Source organism: Gorilla gorilla, chromosome 12, assembly GCF_029281585.2.
Source record: "Gorilla gorilla gorilla isolate KB3781 chromosome 12, NHGRI_mGorGor1-v2.1_pri, whole genome shotgun sequence".
NCBI lineage: Eukaryota > Metazoa > Chordata > Mammalia > Primates > Hominidae > Gorilla > Gorilla gorilla.
In genome coordinates this window covers 72,172,440-72,193,905 of record NC_073236.2, presented here as the reverse complement: position 1 = coordinate 72,193,905, position 21,466 = coordinate 72,172,440, and the positions used below count along the sequence as shown (strand labels likewise).

At 38.8% G+C, this 21,466-nt stretch overlaps 1 long non-coding RNA gene across 1 annotated transcript; it reads right to left on the bottom strand.

Annotated features, from left to right (window-relative positions):
• Positions 1-2,847: 2,847 nt before the first annotated feature.
• LOC129531829 (uncharacterized) lies at positions 2,848-17,176 on the bottom strand. The gene is made up of 4 exons (XR_010129961.1): positions 17,094-17,176; positions 13,110-14,974; positions 4,385-4,501; positions 2,848-3,316 (listed from the first exon to the last, which is right to left on the bottom strand). It is a non-coding gene; the product is annotated as an uncharacterized lncRNA (long non-coding RNA).
• Between the last annotated feature and the right edge of the window lie 4,290 nt (positions 17,177-21,466).

The following is a 21,466-nucleotide window of genomic DNA, read 5'->3' as shown; positions in this document are numbered from 1 at the left end:
CTGTACCGTTGCCTGATGTCTTCTCCTTACTCTCCTGCTCTCCAATGCCCCTCAGTTTCTCCTGGAGTACTTCCTTAATAAATTGCTTCCACACAAATCCTCATCTCAGCATCTGTTTGTGGGGAACTTCACCTAAGACAAAAGTTATGCTAGATAAGCTTAGTTGCAGAAAAAAATTAAAATGCACAGTTCTTGCATCCCTGAGTTTGTAGCTTGAGCCTAGTACCTGCTGTGAATATAATGTAGTATATGCTGCAATCAAAATGTGTACAAAGAAATGGCACATGGTATAGTGGGGGAATCAGAAAGAGCTTCCTGGAGGATGGCTTAGCTGGGTGAAGAGTGGTGAAAAGTCATGCCAAGAAGAAGGAATAGTAAAGCCCAAAGTGCAGCGACAAGAAGGTGTCATGTGTGGGGCCTGCACCTGGCTCAGCAGGTCTGCTGCAGAGAAAGCAGTACACGGCAGCAGAAAAGCATACTTCCCTTAAGGTGAATATAGGGAAGGGGTTGCGGGATAGTGAGCAGCAGAAAATTATGTAAAGTGGGCAAAGGATCCTATTGCGAGAGTCTTCCAGGTTAGGAATTTGAATTTCTCCTAAAGGTATTCAGGGCCATAGAAGAGTTTTGTTTGGTTTTGTTTTTAATTCAGTTGTGTAGTCACATGGCACAAAATTTGAAAGTACTAAAGGTTTACAGTTTAAAAGAGAGTCTTTATCTGTTCTTTCACTTAGCCATGGGAACCACTAAAACAAATTTCTTGAGTCTCCTTTGGAAAATATGCTTTATATTATATATATGCTTTACATATTATATATTATATTATAATATATTACATATATTATAATATAATATATTACATATATTATATTATATTATATGTAATATATTATATTATATGTAATATATTATATTATATGTAATATATTATATTATATGTAATATATTATATTATATGTAATATATTATATTATATGTAATATATTATATTATATGTAATATATTATATTATATGTAATATATTATATTATAATATATGTAATATATTATATTATATATTATAATAATATATAATATATTATATTATAATATATTATATATTATATTATTATATATAATATATTATAATAGAATATATGTAATATATTATATTATTATATATTATATATTATATTATAATATATGTAATATATTATATTATATGTATTATAATATAATATATGACATATATTATATTATAATATATGTATTATAATATAATATATGTCATATATTATATTATAATATATGTCATATATTATATTATAATATATGTCATATATTATATTATATATTATAATAATATATAATATATTATATTATAATATATTATATATTATATTATTATATATAATATATTATAATAGAATATATGTAATATATTATATTATAATATATGTAATATATTATATTATAATATATGTATTATATTATATTATAATATATGTAATATATTATATTATAATATATGTATTATATTATATTATAATATATGTAATATATTATATTATAATATATGTATTATATTATATTATAATATATGTAATATATTATATTATAATATATGTATTATATTATATTATAATATATGTATTATATTATATTATAATATATGTAATATATTATATTATAATATATGTATTATATTATATTATAATATATGTATTATATTATAGTATAATATATGATTATATTATATGCTTTATATATTATATTTAATATATAATTAATACATATTGCTTATATATATAAAGCACCGTAATTATTTATCTATTATTTATTTATTAAATATGCACTTTGGGAGGCCAAGGCAGGCAGATCACAAGGTCAAGTGATTGAGACCAGGCTGGCCAAAATGGTGAAACCCTGTCTCTACTAAAAATACAAAAATTAGCTGGGTGTGGTGGCACACACCTGTAGTCCCAGCTCCTTGGGAGGCTGAGGCAGGAGAATCGCTTGAACCAGGGAAGCGGAGGTTGTGGTGAGCCGAGATCGCGTCACTGCACTCCAGCCTGGGCATGGAGGCAGACTCCGTCTCAAAAAAAAAAAAAAAGAAAGCAGTATGTCTATATAACTCTCTGCTTTGTTCACTTGACACTCTAGTATGATGACCTTTGCATATCATTGTAAAGTTTTAAGTAGAGGAGTGATATGGTCAGTTTAGCATCTCATAAACACTATTACAGCTGCAGCATGCAGAACAGAGGGAGAGGGGAACAAGGCAAGACATGACCAGTGTTTGACATAACATAGGAGCAACATAACTGAGAGAAAATGAAGATTTTAAAATTAGCCATTTTAATCAAATAACAACCATCCACTACTGATTTAGTGCATCTCTTCTAAATAACTCAGAGCATCTTCATCCACAATCCCTCTAGTCTCAAATTACATTGTGACCACCTGAGAAAAGACACTTGAGCTTACAGTTTGCACATGGGAGAAACAAGGTACCTAAAGAGGTAACTTTAGGCTACTTTGATTCTGGGTCTAATATTCTCTCCCCTGGTTATTTTAACTCTACATGTTTGATGGTCCAAACCATCCGCACAGTAAATAAGCAAGCTTCACAGTGGATTAGGAGAGCCAGTTACTGTACCAGCAAAATAATGATCTAAGAACTCCTAGAAAGTGGAGAAGAAATTTTTTGTTCTGATGCTTACAAAGCCTTTAGAGACCCTCAGGTAACACCAAAGTATTATTAAGTTAGAAACAATTCAAGTAAGTATTTTCTGAAGCAAAAGAGAAACTAGACACAGGGCAGACTCTCCCGCTGAAGGTTTCCTGAACAATTACCTTGATTCTGCTTAATGTCATCTAAACCCAGTGCTCAGGGCACATGCAATAATCATGATAGATTCCCTTGTTCCGAGGTAGACATGGAAAGCCTTAGTAGGCAGACTTCTCAGATGGTCTCCACTGATACCCATCTCCTGGCATTTGTGCCCTGGTGGAATTTCTTTCCCCTGAGGGTAGGCTAGACCTAGTGACTTGCTTCTAATAAACACAATAAGGCAAAAGTGATAGGCTGTCACTTCTGTGATTAGGTTACAAAAGATTGTGGCTTCCATCTTGCTAGCAAATTCTCCTTATTGTCTTTATATTAGTCTGTTCAGGCTGCTATAACAGAATACCATAGACTGGGTGGTTTACAAACAACAGAAATTTCGCTCTCACAACTCTGGAGGCTGGAAATCCAAGATCAAGGTTCTCGCAGATTCAGTGTCTGGTGAGGGCTAGACATATTCAGGTTCATAGACAGCCATCTTCTTGCTGTGTCCTAACATGGCAGAAGAAAGAAACACCTCACTGGGGTCCTTTTTATAAGGGCATTAATCCCATTCATGAGGGCTCCTCCCTCCCTCATTACCTAATCACCTGCCAAAGGCCTTACCTCCTAATACTATCACATTGGGGATGGGGTTTCAACACATGCATTTGGGGAAAACAAACATTCATTCTATAGAAGTCTTCAGAGTTTGCCCATTTGGATGAAGGAAGCTGCCATGTTAGAGAGGTCACACAGCAAATAATGGAGGGTGGCCTGCAGTCAATAGCTGGCAAGGAACTGAAGCCCTCAGTACAATGCCCATAGAGGAACTGAGTCCTACCATCAACCATGAGAGTGGCTTTGGGTACACATCCTTTCCCAATCCTGGCTTCAGATGAGAATGCAACCCCTAGACTAAAGCCTTGATTGCAAGCTTGTAAAAAACTATAATGCAAAAGACCCAGCTAAGCTGTGCCTGGATTCCTGAACCACAGAACCTATGAGATCATAAATGTGTATCATTTTAAGCTGCTAAATTTTGGCATAATTTGTTTCACAGTAATAGCTAATTAATACAAAAGCAAGGTCAGGGTGAACACAAAAATTAAATAATTATGACTTACATACATAGAACTATGCTATGCTGTTACACATAGCATGCACCCTTCTTATGAACTCAACAGTATAACTTAACTAGAGTGCTTACTTGACTGAGACTTAGATATTGGTCACTCTGCAATTCACAGTCCTCTTTTCACCACTACGGCTTCTTTTGATGATCCATTGCATGTTTTTCAGGACTTACCTCTTGATTCAAGATCTTTTCAGGAGGATACTGGGGAAACTGTATTACCCCGGTGGCATGAATAGGAAAGAAAAGATGCTAGACTGCATGCTTAAAGCACATGACACAGAGGCAGAGCTGTCAGCAACTCCAGCATCATGGGATTTAACATTAGGGCTTCTAAGAACCTTAAGCAGCCCTACAAAAGCCCTAAATAGCAGCAGGAATATTGAAGTTGGGGAATATGTGTAGTTAATCCTGACAGATAATGTCTTAAAGGGATCCTAATTTACCTGGGAGATGCGATGAGAGACTATGAGGCTCAGAAATCTTCTCTTTATTTTATTCTAGATGTTTTCAACCTGTCTTCACTTGAAGTTGATAAGTCTATATCTAACGAGCATTGACCTCTGGAATTTGAGAAGATGACAGAGAATTAAAAATTAAAGTTTCTTCTCTTTCTGATGCTCTATTGGTGAAGACAGGGTACATACGAAAAAGATCTACAAATACTGTCCTAATTTCACAGAAGGTGGTAAACATATAGTGCTCACTATTTATATGCAACCAGTTAGACTCTCCATTCATAAACTCAGTTGTAAAAGAAATCTTCATTTAAAACATTTTTACATAAAACTAAATGCATCTGTGGCCTCTTTTTTGCCTGGCTATTAGAAAATTTAGTAACAGCTATTATTGCAGCCTTCTTTTTCAAGGATTGCTGCAGAATTTCACCCAAAAGATGAGCAAAAGACCTCTTACCCTGACCGCAGCATAGCTCTTGCTGATTCCTTACTGCCCAGGCCTGTGGTGGCCCTTTGACTATGGGGTGTGGGTTTAAGGCAGATATAGAAATCTCAGGGAACCTCAACTAGTAAGCAGAAGACAGAAGTCAAGACCTTCTTTGGCTATCACTTATGGTGTTCCTTGAAAAAACTTCCTCACCATTTTAAAGGCCCTGTTTCTCTTTCTGTAAAATTGAGGGTAAATACATTTGTATTCCAACTGCCTCACGAACAGTCAACTAGGCGGTTTTCTCTCACTTCCATACTTAGCAAATCAAAAAAGTATGAAAAGTATACTTTTCAAAACAAGTTCTCATGTCTTCCTCCTGGGAGGGAGGCTGGTCAGGAGTTTCTGTGCACCTGTGTTCCACGAGGCAACTAGGCCACGGCCATTGGAGATTCATCCAAGCTCACACCCAGGAAGTCCCCGGTTAACATGAAGAGCTCATGATACTTAATCCAGTGTTCTTTCTACTGCACTGTGCTGCCAGAACAGTGGTCACCAATTGCGACTCTCCCAAATCAATGTTAAACCGTGCATAAAACAACAGCACTGATTATGGGCTATGCTGTTATTTCAGGGGACCATATCTAGTTGGAGAAGGGCTATATATGTCTGGGTAAGGAATTGAGACTAACGAGACAGCAGAGAGCAGAGGTAGGGCTTTTGTGTTGGTTGATAGCGATGGATTCTACTGTACCTTTGTTTTTAATATTGGATCTTTCTCTGCAAATGCATGGATACAGCACAGAAACATCTATTACCTGTTTCTGAAACATCATCAAAAGCCCCATGGGCAGCAGAGTATAATGCAATGTGCCAACATGACAAGTGTGAAGTGTGTCAAGTCAGGGAACACCATAAATCCCCTATTCAATTCTCAAAGAATGTGATACACAAATGTCCATTCATCTTGCTCTCTCACACTTTCACCATTTTCCAAGGAGGCATCTGATAGGCTACTGAGGATTCCCTCTGTGCTGAGCTCCTGAGGGCAAGACTCATTAGCCATTTGGCTGTCTCTAAAATTATTACATCCAAGCACTCAGGGAAAATAGGAACCTGAGGTAGCATACCACAACTTGCTACTATCATTTGTCAAAAACTGGCACCAGGTAGAAATGACACAGGATAACAAGTCCAGAAGCATCTAGAACAAACAAGAAGGATTCATCATTGAAGACAGGCAGAAAACACCCCCCCACCATCCATCCTCATATCAATTATGCTAGTACAGACTCACATTCCCGAGGCCTAAACAAAGTACGGTTCATATTCCCAAGGCCTAAAAAAAACAGTTGGACCTTAAAAAATTAGATTAAATTTTAAATAGAAACCAGACCTAAGAAAAAAATAAGTGCATTGTATTCTGCCTCTTTGTTTGTTCCTCATTAAGTATATAGGTTTTCAAGAAAAAAATAAGTTAATGAGGGGAAAGCTCAGTATTTGACTACAGAAAAATATATGCACCCTTCTCCCTGCTTTGACAACATCAGGAGAGGTGTCAGGGATGTTCAAGACAGGGGAAGGGGTCAGCCCATCAAGAATTGGAAAGATGATCAAGAGGAAGAAGTGCTGTAAGCCTAGAGAACGGAAAAAAAATTGAGAAAAACAGCTAAAGTTTATGAAGTACTCCCCAGGTGCCAAGACTTACTAAATTTTTAAAATGTATTATCTCAGTCTAATTTCACCAAAACTCTATATGGATAGTACTATTATTATTCCATTCATAGATGAAGGAAACTGAGGCACAGGAAAATTAAGTGACTTGAAGGTTAAATATCTGAATTCAAGCAGCCTGCCCTAGAGGCCAGTGTGAACAATAAAGCCAGTGGTTCTCTGTCTTATTCTTCCATCAGAAGCTCTGGAGGGCTTGTTAAAATCCAGCCCTAGAGTTTTTAATTCAATAAGTAAGACGGGAGTTTGCCTTTCTAACAGGTTCTCATATGATGCCGATGTTGCGGGTCCAGGGACCACACTTTAAGAAACATTGCATTTAGCTATATTGTCCTTTTAAAAGGGAAGCAGTCTAGTCAAAGGGAGTAACGTTAGCAAATGCATAGATTAAAAACAAAACAAGTCAGGTAATAATAAAGAAGTGTATCTAACTTTAGCAATCATGTTGGTGACTCCAGTTTAAAAAAAAAAAAAAACCAATGTCGTAACAAAGACTTGGAAATCCTGACGTGAATATTGCAGTATATAGACAGCCATGCCATCCTTTTTATACATAAAGGATGTATAAAACTTTGGGAACCTACAAAGGAGGTAAGAACAAACAAACTCTTACAGGTAAGGCAAGGCAGATGGCTGCATCTTTAAAATCTATTGGCATACATTAATCATGAGTACGCTTAAGTCAAAAGGAAAGATGAAAAGAACACTTTGATGCTGGTGTGGCATAAAATCACACATTATATCTATATCCCAGACAGCTTTCTAAAGAAAAACAAACAAACAACAAAAAGCACCCTCCCAAAACACTAAGCAATATGGATCACTTTCTCCAACTCCATGTCAAAATTGGATCATTTTGTTTAAGTTTAGGAGTCTAGTGGAATCCATTGTCTTTGGAATGTGTTACAAGAGTCAACTGAGACCTTCAAAGAAAACTTTCACTTTTGGATTACAAGAGACACATTTAAACAGAGCTGTTTCTCTCAAAAATAAAAAAAAAATTTATGCTAGTAAAATATTTTTTTAAATGCAAAGTGCTTTCTGTAGTAACCGAAAGTCCCCCAATCCTGGATACTACTTTTATTTCACTGATAATTTTGACATAGAAAAGCATGTGCAGAATAAAATCATCCACCTAAGCCTTCTTTGGACATCTTTTACATCAAAGCCAAGAGGACACAAGGTGCCTTGGGCATCGTGACTCTCATGATGAGGCTTACAGCCTATTGAAAGACTTTACGTTTTAATTTATGTGTGTGAATACATTGCTACAATTCTCTCCCAAAATGTCTTAGTTTTAGCCAATCATGAATGTGCATGAAACCCAGGAGATGGTATAAAACATTTATCTACCTTTCCCATTGAACCCCCTATTAGTTCCTGTAAAGCCTTCTCAGTGTGGTGGACTCTTTTCTCTTAGTTGAGAAGGGATGAAAGATGTAAATGAAGGGAGAAGAAAAATTTTATACAAAGTCAAATACAGTAAGTACTATGCATACTGCTCAGACAATCATAAGTACATAGGAACTTAGAGGACAGAGATATTACTGGAAATCTCATTAAGCTTTCTTGAGATGCTCTGGATTTCAGATTTGAAAGAAGGATAAGAGAGAACAATAGAGAGGGAACGTTCCAGGAAGGAGGGTGCTTCTGAACAAATGCTGAGCAATAAGACTTTCATTCTAGGATATGCCATTATGAAGAAGGTAGTAAGTGCATTAACGTGATTGAGACAGCAAAGACCCAAGTAGGGCAAACACCTGGGACAAAGATAGAAAAGCATTCTTAGGCTTATCAGGGAGGGATGGGGGTGTCACACCAAGAGTAATTGTTAGAGGCAACGGGAAGCCATTGAAGAATTTGAAAGGAGTGACATGAAAAAAGTAATGGTTTAAACAGACAAAATGGCAGCATTTCATAGCATATGTCCAAGAGTAAACCATCGGCTAGGAAACCACTACAACAGTCCAGATGTGAAGCAACGAAGACCCAAACTAAAGTCAGGCCACTGGTAATATAAAGGAAGGGATGACTGTTAGGTTCAGAAATAAGGAGAGATCCTTGTCCTGGGTATGACTGTGGTTGAGGAAGGAATAGCCAAGTAGTGATGTCAAGCTTCTCAGTCTCAGTGTCTGGCCAGAAACAGTAACTGAGGCCTACACAGGTTAAAGAACTTGACCAGGCTCATGTTTCATCAATGACAAGGTTGCATTTAGATATATGGGATCTCAGTTTAGTCTTCCTTCCAGTACTTCATGCCACCTCATGCATATTCATACAAAGCTTTTGAGTCTTGACATTTCATCACACCACAATAACTCTAAAATCACGCAGCACATGTAGCAAATAACTCTAAAATCATGTGGCACAAAAAAAGCAATTTTTTCTATCTCCCAAGTTTTCATTGAAATGAGCACATTTTATTTATTTATTTATTTATTTATTTTATTTTTATTTTTTTTGAGACAGAGTCTCACTCTTTCGCCCAGGCTGGAGTGCAGTGGCACAATCTTGGCTCACTGCAAGCTCTCCCTCCTGGGTTCACACCATTCTCCTGCCTCAGCCTCCCGAGTAGCTGTGACTACAGGCGCCCGCCACCACGCCTGGCTAATTTTTTGTATTTTTAGTAGAGATGGGGTTTCACCATGTTAGCCAGGATGGTCTCGATCTGACCTCGTGATCTGCCTGCCTCGGCCTCCCAAAGTGCTGGAATTACCGGTGTGAGCCACTGTGCCTGGCCAAGCACATTTTATAAGAAATTTTTCCAAATTCTAGTATGATTATTTATAATGTCATAATTATAGATTTTTTTTCTAACTAGAAATTCTGTATGGTAACCCATTCCCTAGAGAGAGTAACCTCTCCCAACTCCTCATCCTTCATTGATTCAAAGGTTCTTGAGAGCAGGGTTCCTCAACCTTCACACTATTGACATTTTGGCCCGGATGACTGTTTGTTCTATGTAGGGGGCAGGTATTGCAGAATGTTTACCAGCATCTCTGGCTCCACTCACTAGATGCCAGTAGCAATCATCCACTCCTAGTTGTTACAACCCCAATGTCTCCAGACATTGTCAAATGTCCCTTGGGGGACAAAATCACTTCCATTTGAGAATCTCTGCCTTAAAGGTATTTTACAAAACTTACATCAATGAAACTATCATTTCAATTCAACAACTCTCCTAAGTTCTGTCTTTGGATGGTGGTTCTCTTATATGTGTGGGTGGGGGGGCATTGGAGGAGAGTTGGAAAGATAAGACTCAATCACCAGTTGCCAAGTTTCACTTTAAACTTCCCCTTCGTGGGGTATCACTGCATCTGGAGCCAAATCGAAGGGGACTTGCTTAACTGGAGCCCAAAAGTCTTCTGTGGTCTTTAAGAAACACACGGCAACAAAGTGCTTTCCGTGAACTCACTTTTGACTTAGAATCAACTAAATTCTTTTTTAGCTATTTAGAAGAGATCTTGTATCTCAGAACAAAAAAAATTACAACCATCTTCAGCAAATGTTAATATCTGAGTTATAAGCCCTCCAAAGGAGGGGACAAAGCTGGGTTCCCTCTCCAGAATGACCCTGGACTATGAGCCAAGACCAAGGCTATGGCCCTTTAATCTGAGAAGGACATGCCTCTTACCGTACTCTGATCATCTGCCTCAAATGGGCAGGCCTGCAAGGCAACAAAGTAACTGATGAGACATAATGTACCATCAACTATACTTTCTACAGCTTTATCTTTCAGATTCATCAGGAATTGAGTAAGAAAAAGGGACCTGTTACGTTTAATCATAAACTGACAAGACATTTGTATTTATGTGGCAAGAAGTTACATCTGCCAACCAGGCTCCTGTCTTAAGTAAAAGCTTCATGTCAGCTCTTCTGTTTACTCAATCGTCAGCTGCTTTCTGGTCTCACTTGCTTTACTATATATTTATATTGAAAGAATACATTCTCAGCAGCTTTTATGCTCTTAAATGCATTTCAAGAGAAGACCAAGTCCAATCACTGTTACTTAATTAACACAATTGTGAAGACTTCAATCTAGCTACACAATAGCTTTCCTGACCTTGCAGGAGGAGGCAGGACTTCATTATTGAGTATATTGTTTCCTATAAACATATAAAACCCCTACAATAACAATCCCATCAGCCGAAATGAAGTTATCTGAGAACAGAATTAAACTCTAAATGACCTTTTGCTCTACTCCGTAGCCCCCTATTAATAATTTCTAATCTAATCAGTGTGGATAAATGCACTAAGGCTGGTCATGCCAGGCACTGGGCCAGCCCGGCCAATTGCCGTCCATCTGATTCATTCCAGTCCAGAGCTTGTCTGGAAAAGACGCATCCCTCGTTGAGAGGCCACTGCCTGATTTCCTCTTTTGTTATCTTTTAGCAGCAAAGTCATGTCCTTGTAACTGATAGACACGTTTCTTTGTAAATAACCCTGGAGTGACTGATAGAGCTTTTGCCAGACAAAGGCAGCAAATAGCAAGGCATTACTCATGCCAAGCCGGAGAACACTGTGTCACGGCTGACAAATTTATGGGAGATATGAGCTCACCTCTTGCACAAATATATACTTTCCTGGCAAATTCATCACATGCTTTAATGGCCCCATACTGCATTTGTCAGCTGTCTGTCCCTGTGCCTTGTTGCCTTTGGTTTCCTGTCAAGGATTGTTTGTTGAAATCATCTTACAGCCCCATTCTTCAGCAGTGAGACCCAAGAAAGATCAATGATGACACCTGTATTGATAATATTTTACATTCAACTATTTGGCTGATAAATCATTTTAACAATGCTGATATGTTTATTGAGTGTCTGCCGGCATCACAATGATATGGAAAGCGATGCCAACTTAAATCTTTGCTTTGTTGGTCTGGTTTTTATTTCTTTCTTTTCATTTTCCCATAATTAAATGTGCCATAGTACAGGTTTTACTTCCCCATGTCAATCGAGAGCAAGTGAAAACAGGAGAAGGGGTGACCTTGCGCTTCCACTCATTGGTTTGTTTTGTAAAAAGGAAAGAATGGAAGCCTGGTAGTTATTGTTGGTCAAAAAGGTAGTTATTAGAAGGGAGAACAAGGGTTTTTAGGGTTCTGATAATGTTCTGTTTTGTGACCTGGGTATTGGGTTCAAAGATATGGTCATTTGTGAAAATTCTTTAAGCTCTATGTTATAATATGTGCATTTTTTTCTGCACATACATTATAGTTTAATAAAAAGTTAAACAAAGATCAGCAAATGAATTACACATACACAGGCACACACACATTATAAATACACAGTCTCAGAGTCAGTGTTTTCTACCTTGAGACTTTATATTACCTACAATCCCTTAAGCTTCTCCCTGGAAATATCACCTGTCCAACATGGAAATTACATCCAATAAGCATTTATAAGTGATCCTCTTAGCATCATCTCCACAGAATTTCAAAGAAAATCTTAGGGTTCTCAATTCCTTAGCCTTTACCTCCTCTTTAGGACACTTTTAACATGGACTCCTGGGTCTCCATGAAAAAATGGAAAGAGACTGAGGCATCAATAAAAAGAAATAAAATTCTCCCTTGGTTTCTTACTCAAATTAACTTTGACTCAAGTCACATGCTCAGTCTATGTCTATGGAAACATTCAGATACATGTAAACATTCAGATGAAAAGTGAAAAATCCAACCAGCTGAACTGACTTACCTGTTGTTGGGAACACCTGTATGTATTGGCCTTATTGGAAGCCCTCCACAGACATTCACTTTCTTGTCTTTGGGCAGAACTGTATCATATGGCACCTCCAGTTGCAAGGACATTTGGAAGACAGAATATTTAGCTTTTTCAGACTCTGTATTAGAGACAGGTAATGAGATCCCCTTTGGGAATGAGCGATGAACTGGCCAAATTACAGTTCTAACTAGATAAGCGAAAGCCACAGCAGGCCAGGTGAAATGGAGGTACAGGAAAGTCCAGGGCAGAGTTGTTGAAATCAGTGGTTTCAACCTGGGATGTTCATTGTAATCACCTGGGTATCACCCTCAGCAATCCTAATTTAATTGGCCTTGGGTGTGGTCCAGCATCAGGATCTTTGAAAGCTCCTGTAAGTGATTCTAAGGCACAGCCAAGGTTGAGAGCTACTGGCTTAAACAGATAAATATCAAGACTTGTATCCTCAAAGAAAATAGCAAAGGTATTAGGTATCTCACCAGCTATTATGTTTTGTGGATTTAAAGTCAAAGATTAAACAAAGGTTTTTAAGAGCTTATATCTGGAAAAGGAGTAAAAGTCTAGAAAAAAATTATTCCCTGATTTTGCAAACACTTGAGTGACAAACAGGCATTAGAACATGAGCAAGTTATTTTTAAAATGATATGTTGATTAATTAAGGTTCACTCAATCTAATAGTTGGAAATATTCATAGAAAAAGTGGGCAGTCTCATCTGTGTAATTAACTGGAAATACATCTCAGCTCCACCCCTTCCAACAGTGGTGGTCTAGTGTAAAATATTGACCTCTCGTAAAGTCTCAGTTTTCCCACTTATAAAATGCGAGAAATGATTGAACCTACCTCAAAAGCCTTTCTGTAAGGAATGATTGCGATAACCTGGATGAAAGGGTTAAATGTCTGGCATGTAGTAACAGCTCAATATCATCATTGTTCTTGGTCTCCCATTCAGCAAGCTCATTTACAAGCATTCATGTCACCTACAAAGAATTAGCAAGAATTGGGTCTGAAAAACACCAAGGTGACAATTTAATTACTGTTATATGAGGCTTGATGAACTATTATTCAACTATCCAGGGGCAAAGTATTGTAAAAGAGATATAAAATGCTGCTGGAGGGACTTATGTTAGATATGATTTAAAAAAATAGTTAACTATGAAGGCAATAAAACATGATAAAACATTAGTTGAAAAAGCAATGGTTTCTCCTCAGAAAGTCTGCCTTAATAGGAGATATTTTCATATTTCTAGAATAGTCTAAGCCATAGTGTGGTAAATAAATTAACTTTCAACATCCTTTTTGGTCTTTATGACTCAATAATTGTGACTCAACGATATAAACTTGGGAAGATGAAATTCAGACTTCAGTTGAGAAGCAATGCTGTTTCACTTCCCTGAGAGAATTGCCTTGTTTGTGAAATACTACAGAAAAACCTGTATTTTCTCCAGAAAATGAAAGGTCTTGGCCTGAGTAAATCAAGGCAGAAAACTCACCCCCGTGAAAGCCGCAGCTCTGAGAGTGTGTGGGCAGGGTGAGTGTCACAGGTTCAGGTTGTCTGGACTGCCCTTGGGACCCCAGCTCCTCCTTTCCATCATGTTGCAGTCCAGAGTTCAGTTCATACCATCCCAGATGATTTGGGGGTTTGCTTCCTCACTTCAGGCACTCTTTAAATAAGAGGCCTTGTCAGTGGCTCTTCCATCTGGCAGAAAGTGGGTGCTCAATAAATATTTGTTGAATGAGCCTGATCATTCTGATGAAAAGAGACCCCTTTGTTCTTTTGGGCCATTGGGTTTACCATTTACTAAACGGCCTGTGGCTTCCTGGTCTGACAAATTTATAGCACCTGTTTATGTCTTTCTCGCCCACAGGCTTCAACAGAATACCTGTGGCTGCACTTACAAAAGGCAGCCAGAAGGACCCGTCCATTCTGGAAAGTACCTTTAGTCTGAAAGGTACAAATCAGAACTTTCACCACATTCCATCCGGCACTCACTGGTGGCGCCAACACCTCGAAAACCCTGCCGGGGCCATTTGTCACCATGTGGACACAGACAGACCACCAGTGAAAGTGGAATTTTTGAATGAGCTTGAATGACCTGCCTATATGTGTAGACAGCCATGGTCACTTTTTCTCCATAGGATTAGATGTGCTGATTCTAATGTGGTTCACATTAGGCTATTTTCTTTTAAAAGTGAAATTTCTTTTGGAAGCCTGGACATTTCTAAGACGACTTCACATCTATTCACTCATCTTGCCTTCCAAAACAGCTGCTCACAATCTGAATATTAGACTACAAACAGCAAAAACAAACCTGTTATTATTATTACTATATTATTAGGTTTTTTTGAGAATCCCAAGGAATTCTTTATATAATGTAGAGTAAGCTATTTGAAGGAAATCATTATTTTCAATGTGGTTCATCCCATGGAGGTATGGATAAAGAATCCCTGCTCTTTCCTGGAAGTGGATGCTGGTTCTTTAGAACAGTGAGTCTTCTTCAAACTGCATAAAATAATCATTATGACATAATCAGCAGCAGTGTGTTACACTCTTGTCATTTTTCCCTAGTGCATTTCCAGGTCTCTATCAGCAGAATTGGAATTACTTCATCATTTTCAGCATTTCTTTTTCCTTTCCAGCATTTATTGCAGAAAAAATATGAGGCTTGCTGGTAGTATTCCCAGGTGACAAATGTGCACCCAACACCCTACAGAAAAGAAGAACCATAAAATAATTAATTATTCCATTGTAACTCCTGCCTGGAAAACATCTGGTATGTAACATCACATTATGCTTCATGTGGAGTGTTGTGAATCATCTTCCTTATGCACAGATCTTGTCTCCTCACTCAGATAACAAGCTCCCTGAGGGAGGGGAGACCACCATTTATTGAGAGCAAACCTTAGCCCATTACGTATTTTATTCTCTGTATTACCAACACCCCAGTGAGGTCTTTACAGATGAAGGAAGTGTGGGAGGTTTGAGTCATTCTTCCAAATGCACACAGCAACTGGGTAACATTTGGCCCCACCCTCAGCTTGGGCTTGTCAGTGGAAGTTTGCTCAGCAACAGAGACCAGCATCAATAATCGTGCTCAAGAGATTAGTATTATGAGCCCGGTATTACCAGCATGTTTGTGACATGAGTACTCCTGAGACTTCTGGAGTCAACTCTAAGAACAGCCTCGACTTTAAACATCAATGTTGGCTCAAGACCTGATTCAACATATTTTGAAAAACTCAGTGTTCTCCCCTCCTATCCCAGCATTAATTGACTAATTTAAACTAAAAATATATTGGGTGCGTTTTGTGTGCCAGGCATTATACTATTTGTTTAGGAGAGAGTGCAAAACAAGACAGAGAAAGTCTCTACCCACATGGAGTTTTCATTCCAGTGGAGCAGTGTGTTATCTATTATGGCATAACAAAGCACCCCCAAACTTAGTGACTTAAAATGAGAAACATTTACTGCCCTACAGTTTCTGTGGGTCAGGAATCTGGGTGTGGCTCAGCTGGGGGCCTTTGACTCAGGGTCATAACGCTACAAGTTGTGAGCTGGAGCTGTGGTCATCTCCAAGCCAGCTGGGAGGAGACCTTTTTCCAAAGTCACTCACACAGCCTCAGGTGTTTACAGGCCTCAGGTCCTTGCTGGCTGCTGGCCAGAGGCCTCAGTTCCTTGCCACAAGGGCCTCCCCATGGGTTACTCACAACATAACAGTTTGCAGCCCCCAGAACAAGGACCCCAGAGACAGAGTGAGAGAGGGCAAGAGAAGGCAAGATGCAAGTCACACTCTTTTTGTAACCTAATCCCATCACTTTTCCTGAATTCTGCTCATTAGAAACAAGTCACTAGATTCAGCCCACATTCAAGATGAGAAATACCAGAAGTCAGAGAACACTGAGGCTGTTTTAGAGGCTGTCAACCCCAGGGAGACAGACAGCAAATAAGTAAGCAAATAAATAAAAATGGAAGGTGATAATAAGTGCAATGAAAAGAAATGAAGCAGAGTAAAGAATCAAGAGTAGCGGTTGAGGGGTGAGTATTTTAATTAGGATGGTCAAGGGAGGTCTCATTGCAAAGGTGACATGTAAGTTAGGATCTGAATGATATCTGGGATCCAGCTATGCCAGCATCTGGGCAAAGAGCTTATCAGGCAGAGGAGACACAAAGTGTAGAAACTTGAGATGGGGAGGAGGTTGGTGTCTAGGAGAAATGGCAAGGAGGCCAGTGTGGGTAGATCAGTGGGAGGGAAGGAGAAAGTTGGAAGAGAGGAGGTCGGAGGGGCAAACATGAGCTAGGCTGCACAGGGCTTGGTCGACCATGGCAGAGAATTTAGAATTTATTCTGAAAGGAATGAGAAGCCATCATGATCAGATTTACATTTTTAAAGCTCACCTCAGTTGCTGTTGTAGAGAAAGGATGGTAGCAGGGCAGGAGAGGGAAGAGCAAGATCAGCTGAGAGATGACCACAGAGGCCCTTGTGAGATGGGAGGTGACTCACATGAGAGTAGAGGCGTCTCAGGGGCTCATTTGTCTCTAATAGTCTGCCTTCTACCCAGTGTCTCATCTTCTGTAACCATCTCACCACATAGGTTGACCCCAGTGTGGGCTGTCACCTCATCTCCTTTTAATTCCTCTGCCAAATGATCACCAACACAAGGAAGTGTACATAATGAACTCTACTCAAGTTCATGGTACCCCAAGGGGCTCCTGTTCTCAGAGCAATGCAGCAAACAATTTAAAATGTAATATCAAACACTGCCATTATAAAACAACTTGGCCCATGCCCCCACTATCCCTGATGCCCACCATGTTACTAAGCCAACCTCTCTCCTTTGATCTTGTAGCTCCACGCTTCCAATTTTTCTGGGTCCCTCATCCCCTCTTGCTCTCAGGCTGCTCACACACAAAAAAGTTTCCACATCTTTTCACGTAAGCACCTGGGGACTGAGGAGAAGCAAACTTCCTTAGGTTTATACAGTATGGCTGGCACCTTAAGCAAGTTAAAATCTGTCTCAATTCCCTGCAGAATAAGGGCAACACCAATTATGCTACCTACTTCATGCAAGAACCTAAAATGAAAAATAAAATTGCTTTTAAAACGTGCTCCAGCCAAATAAGCTGGTATTTTATGAAAAGGAATGACTGCATTTTTGAGCTTGTATGTTAACCCATTGTGCCAGATCAACAATAGCTACACATTCTTTGATCTTCTTCCCATTGAAAATAGGTGTTTATGGCCTCTCCTCTTCAAAGTGGGCAGGTTCTGTGACTGCTTGACTCTTAGAATATGGTGGAAGTGACGCTGATAATTTCTAGGGTCAGGGCTTTAAGGACAGCTTTCACTTTCTGTCACTTGAAAAACTCTTGGAACCCAGCCTCCATGTAGTCAGGAAGCTCAAGCAGCCCCACTGTAAGTCCTGTGTCAGGAGAAACTGAGGCCTCCAGCCCATAGCCTTGATTGAGCTCCCATGTTATAACTAGCACTCACTTACTAAGCATGTAAGTGGACCATCTTGGAAAAGAATCCTCCAGCCTCCAATTGAGAATGTCTCAGCTGATGCCACTAAGCCTTGCCCAAATTGCAGATTTATGAGCAAAATAAATGGTTGTTATTATTTTAAGACATTAAATTTTCATGTGATTGGTTACGCAAAAGTAGATAACCAGAACACTCACTATCTTGTATAATAATGACAATATATTATGTAATAATATTGTATATGTAACAACTTTATGTAGTTATTATAATAATTATTATTATTAACAGGAATAATAATTTGCAGTTATTTAACATTAGGTTCCAGGCACTACATTATGGGCTTCACTTGCATACTTCTACTACTTCCTAATTATATGTTTGTTTGTTTATCTATTCATTGTGGTCTTAGCAGACTGCTAGCACCATGAGGGAAAGGAATATGTTTTATTCACCACAGTACACTAAGTGCCAAGCACAATGACTAACATATAAATAGACATTATATGACTAGCATATAAATAGCATATAAACTATTCTATCAGATAATTTTTTTCTATACTAAAACTTTATCAGATTGCTGTTTCACAACAAAGGAATCAATACAAACCTTGAAAAGGTCAGGACAAAAAAAGAAGCTAGAGACTGAGAGAAAGAGTAAGAGCTCAACAACTCAGCTGAACACAGTGGCATTTATAAGAAGTCTTTGGAAAGTAGTTATTCAGGCTATGCCTAAACTATGTGGTTGAATCATTTGGTTCATCATTAATCATTTGCTACTTATTGTTTAGTGACTAACCAAAATGGTCTAACCTCTTATGCACATGGACACAATGAAAAAGAGAAGGAAACATCAGGGAAAGTTGGATGGCTTTCACCTAATGAGGAAAATAAAAACAAAAACAAAGGCTCTGTGGCAGTGTTGCCAGGGGCTTATTCCTCTGGGCACCAAGTCCTGCTGCACTTGCCATAGATCATACCAGTCAAGTGATACTGTTTGGCCTTCACCCTCATCCAGGTGCTGAAGTGACAGCCTAGAGAAGGATATGATTTGTACTAGACATAAGGGTGAGATGGAATTTGTCAGATGGGAGCCTGGCATTTTTTACCACAATTGAATGGTCAATCAATTATCAATTGTTAATACTGAAATCATCAATTTCAGATAATTAAGAACAACTGGAGGAAGCAGAATCCTCTCAAAGGTATGGCCACCAACTACAGTGATTTAAATATCCTGGAAGGGACCTCAGCTTCATATTTGTGACATTGAGCAGAATACAGACAAATTGTCAGGCAGTTGGGTGGGGTGAAAAAGATGGAACGACAGCCAACACTATCAAAAGGACCTGAGTTCATGAATATCTGGGCTAGCTCAGTGAAGCTAAGGAGGAAGTGGATATGAAAGTCAATATTTTAAACCATGCAAGATGAATAATAAACTGGGGATAAACAATAGAACAAACAGAACTGAACCTTCAAATGGCAAAGTTTCAGGCTGTCCTGGGAGTGGTCACATTACATGGAACTTCATGTGCTTTTAGGCTTTGGGAAGTCAGTGGCCTAGGATGACAAAGGAAGAGAAACACACAGGCCATTTGCAGAGGAAAGTGTATTTCATCCTGAAGCTGCCATCCTCAGATCGATTCACTGACTAACCTGGTCAAAGAACTCATGGCTGCAAGTCCATCTGGCAGATGTAATAGCGGGCAGGGCCAGTGACATGCAGGGACCCCACCCAATCCACACCCTTCCAAAGGACTCTACAGGGCCAGCACTCAGAGCCCTGCTGCTCTGAATGTTTTGCCAAAAGAAACATTCAGATGCCAACACTGACGGTGAACATGAGTGAGCAAAGCAAAACACGCAAAGGCAGCCTGTAGCAAGACTAAAGAAAAACCACCATTCTGTCCACCAGGCAGGTCAAGGCCATAAATGCTCTACTGGAGACTGGGTTACACCAGAAAGAATACAGAAACTAGTTAAGGTTGGAGGTATATTTTCCTAGGTGACTCCAGATAAAGGTTAAGGAGGAAGCTAATGAGAGGAGGCTGTATGTAAAATGTACGTCAATTTCCATTGTTTTGCATAAACCCACATCGTACAGCTGGTAGATGATAAATCTCTGGTTTACATTGGTCTATTATTTAATTAGGCCAACCCTTCATGACTGATGGTATTTTGTCATTTTAACGATTCTTTATTTTTCTCACATCTAATTGGGAAATCACTGTTTATCATGGTTATGGTTTCTTTATTGTACCATCTTCTAGCCGCTGTCCAAGATGATGTGAACTCCAGGCTATTGACTTTCCTCTACCTTCAATGGAAATTGTCATGGAGAATTAAGTTTTTGACAAATCTACAGCCTATGTGCAGGGCTTCTTCCTGGGTGTAACAATAAGGAGTTTGGAAACTGTCTCTAGTTTTGGCCTGGAGTCACACTGCAGCTTGAGACCCTGTCATTTCCACCAAGCTTGAAAATATACATCTTAATAAACTGCAATACTTCTTAAACCTTGATGGTATCTGTGAACATGATGAAAAGGGTTTTCACCATCAGATTTGAAACGTTTGGCTTTTTTGTTTTTAAATCATAGACTTCTGTTGTCTAAAACAAGTTCAGGCAGTAGGAAGGAACGAAGAGAGTTCAGATTTATTCACATGGTATTTTCCCAGAAGAGTCTCTTTTTTTAAGAAGCAATTTTTAGGCCATCTACATTAGGCCCATGCAAATGAAAAGATCAGAGTTTAATTAATCTTGTCCTGAGTAAGAGAAGTGACAAATAGCAATTAAGTGTTTTGTGTTCCTCAAGGAATTTTCCTGCTTACTTACTCTTTGTTTCTCAAGGGAGGGAGTTACTCTCCCTTTTGGAAAATGCTCGGTGGAGAGGGCTAAAGCTAGTGACTCATATCCTGATTATCTTTCTTGAGCATGGCATGGGAGAAATAATGGAAATTTCTGGAGCCACACAGACCTAGGTTCCATCATTTGTCAGCTATGAGATGTTGGCTAATGTATGTAATTTCCTTCTTTACAAAACAGAGCTAAGAGGGCCAACCTTTCTCACAATAAAGTCAAGGCAGCCACTTTCTTCTCCATGGGTTGAGTTGGCGTGAAAAGAAGACTCCTGGCAGAATGCAACTTGAACCTGAAGAGCTTTATTCAAGAACAATTGAAACTGGAAATTATGTTTCTAACATCACACTGCCTTGTACTTCATGCACTTTATTCTATAGAGTACTTTAAGGCTACACCTACACCTCAGAATGTTTGAATTTATTCAAGAAACAAAACTAGGTTAAATAATAATATAAAATGATGACAATGATAATAATAATAATAATTGATGTTATCGCTATGGAGCTGAGTAGAAAGAAAGTACTTTTTTTGGTTAAAAGATCTCAAGTTGGCCAGGCGCAATGGCTTACACCTGTAATTCCAGCACTTTGGGAGGCCAAGGCGGGTGGATCACGAGGTCAGGAGATCAAGACCATCCTGGCTAACATGGTGAAACCCCATCTCTACTAAAAATACACAAAATTAACCAGGCGTGGTGGCAAGTGCCTATAATCCCAGCTACTCAGGAGGCTGAGGCAGGAGAATGGCTTGAACCCAGGAGGCAGAGGTTGCAGCGGGCCGAGATTGCCCCACTGTACTCTAGCCTGGGTGACAGAGCAAGACTCCATCTCAAAAAAAAAAAAAAAAACTCAAGTCAC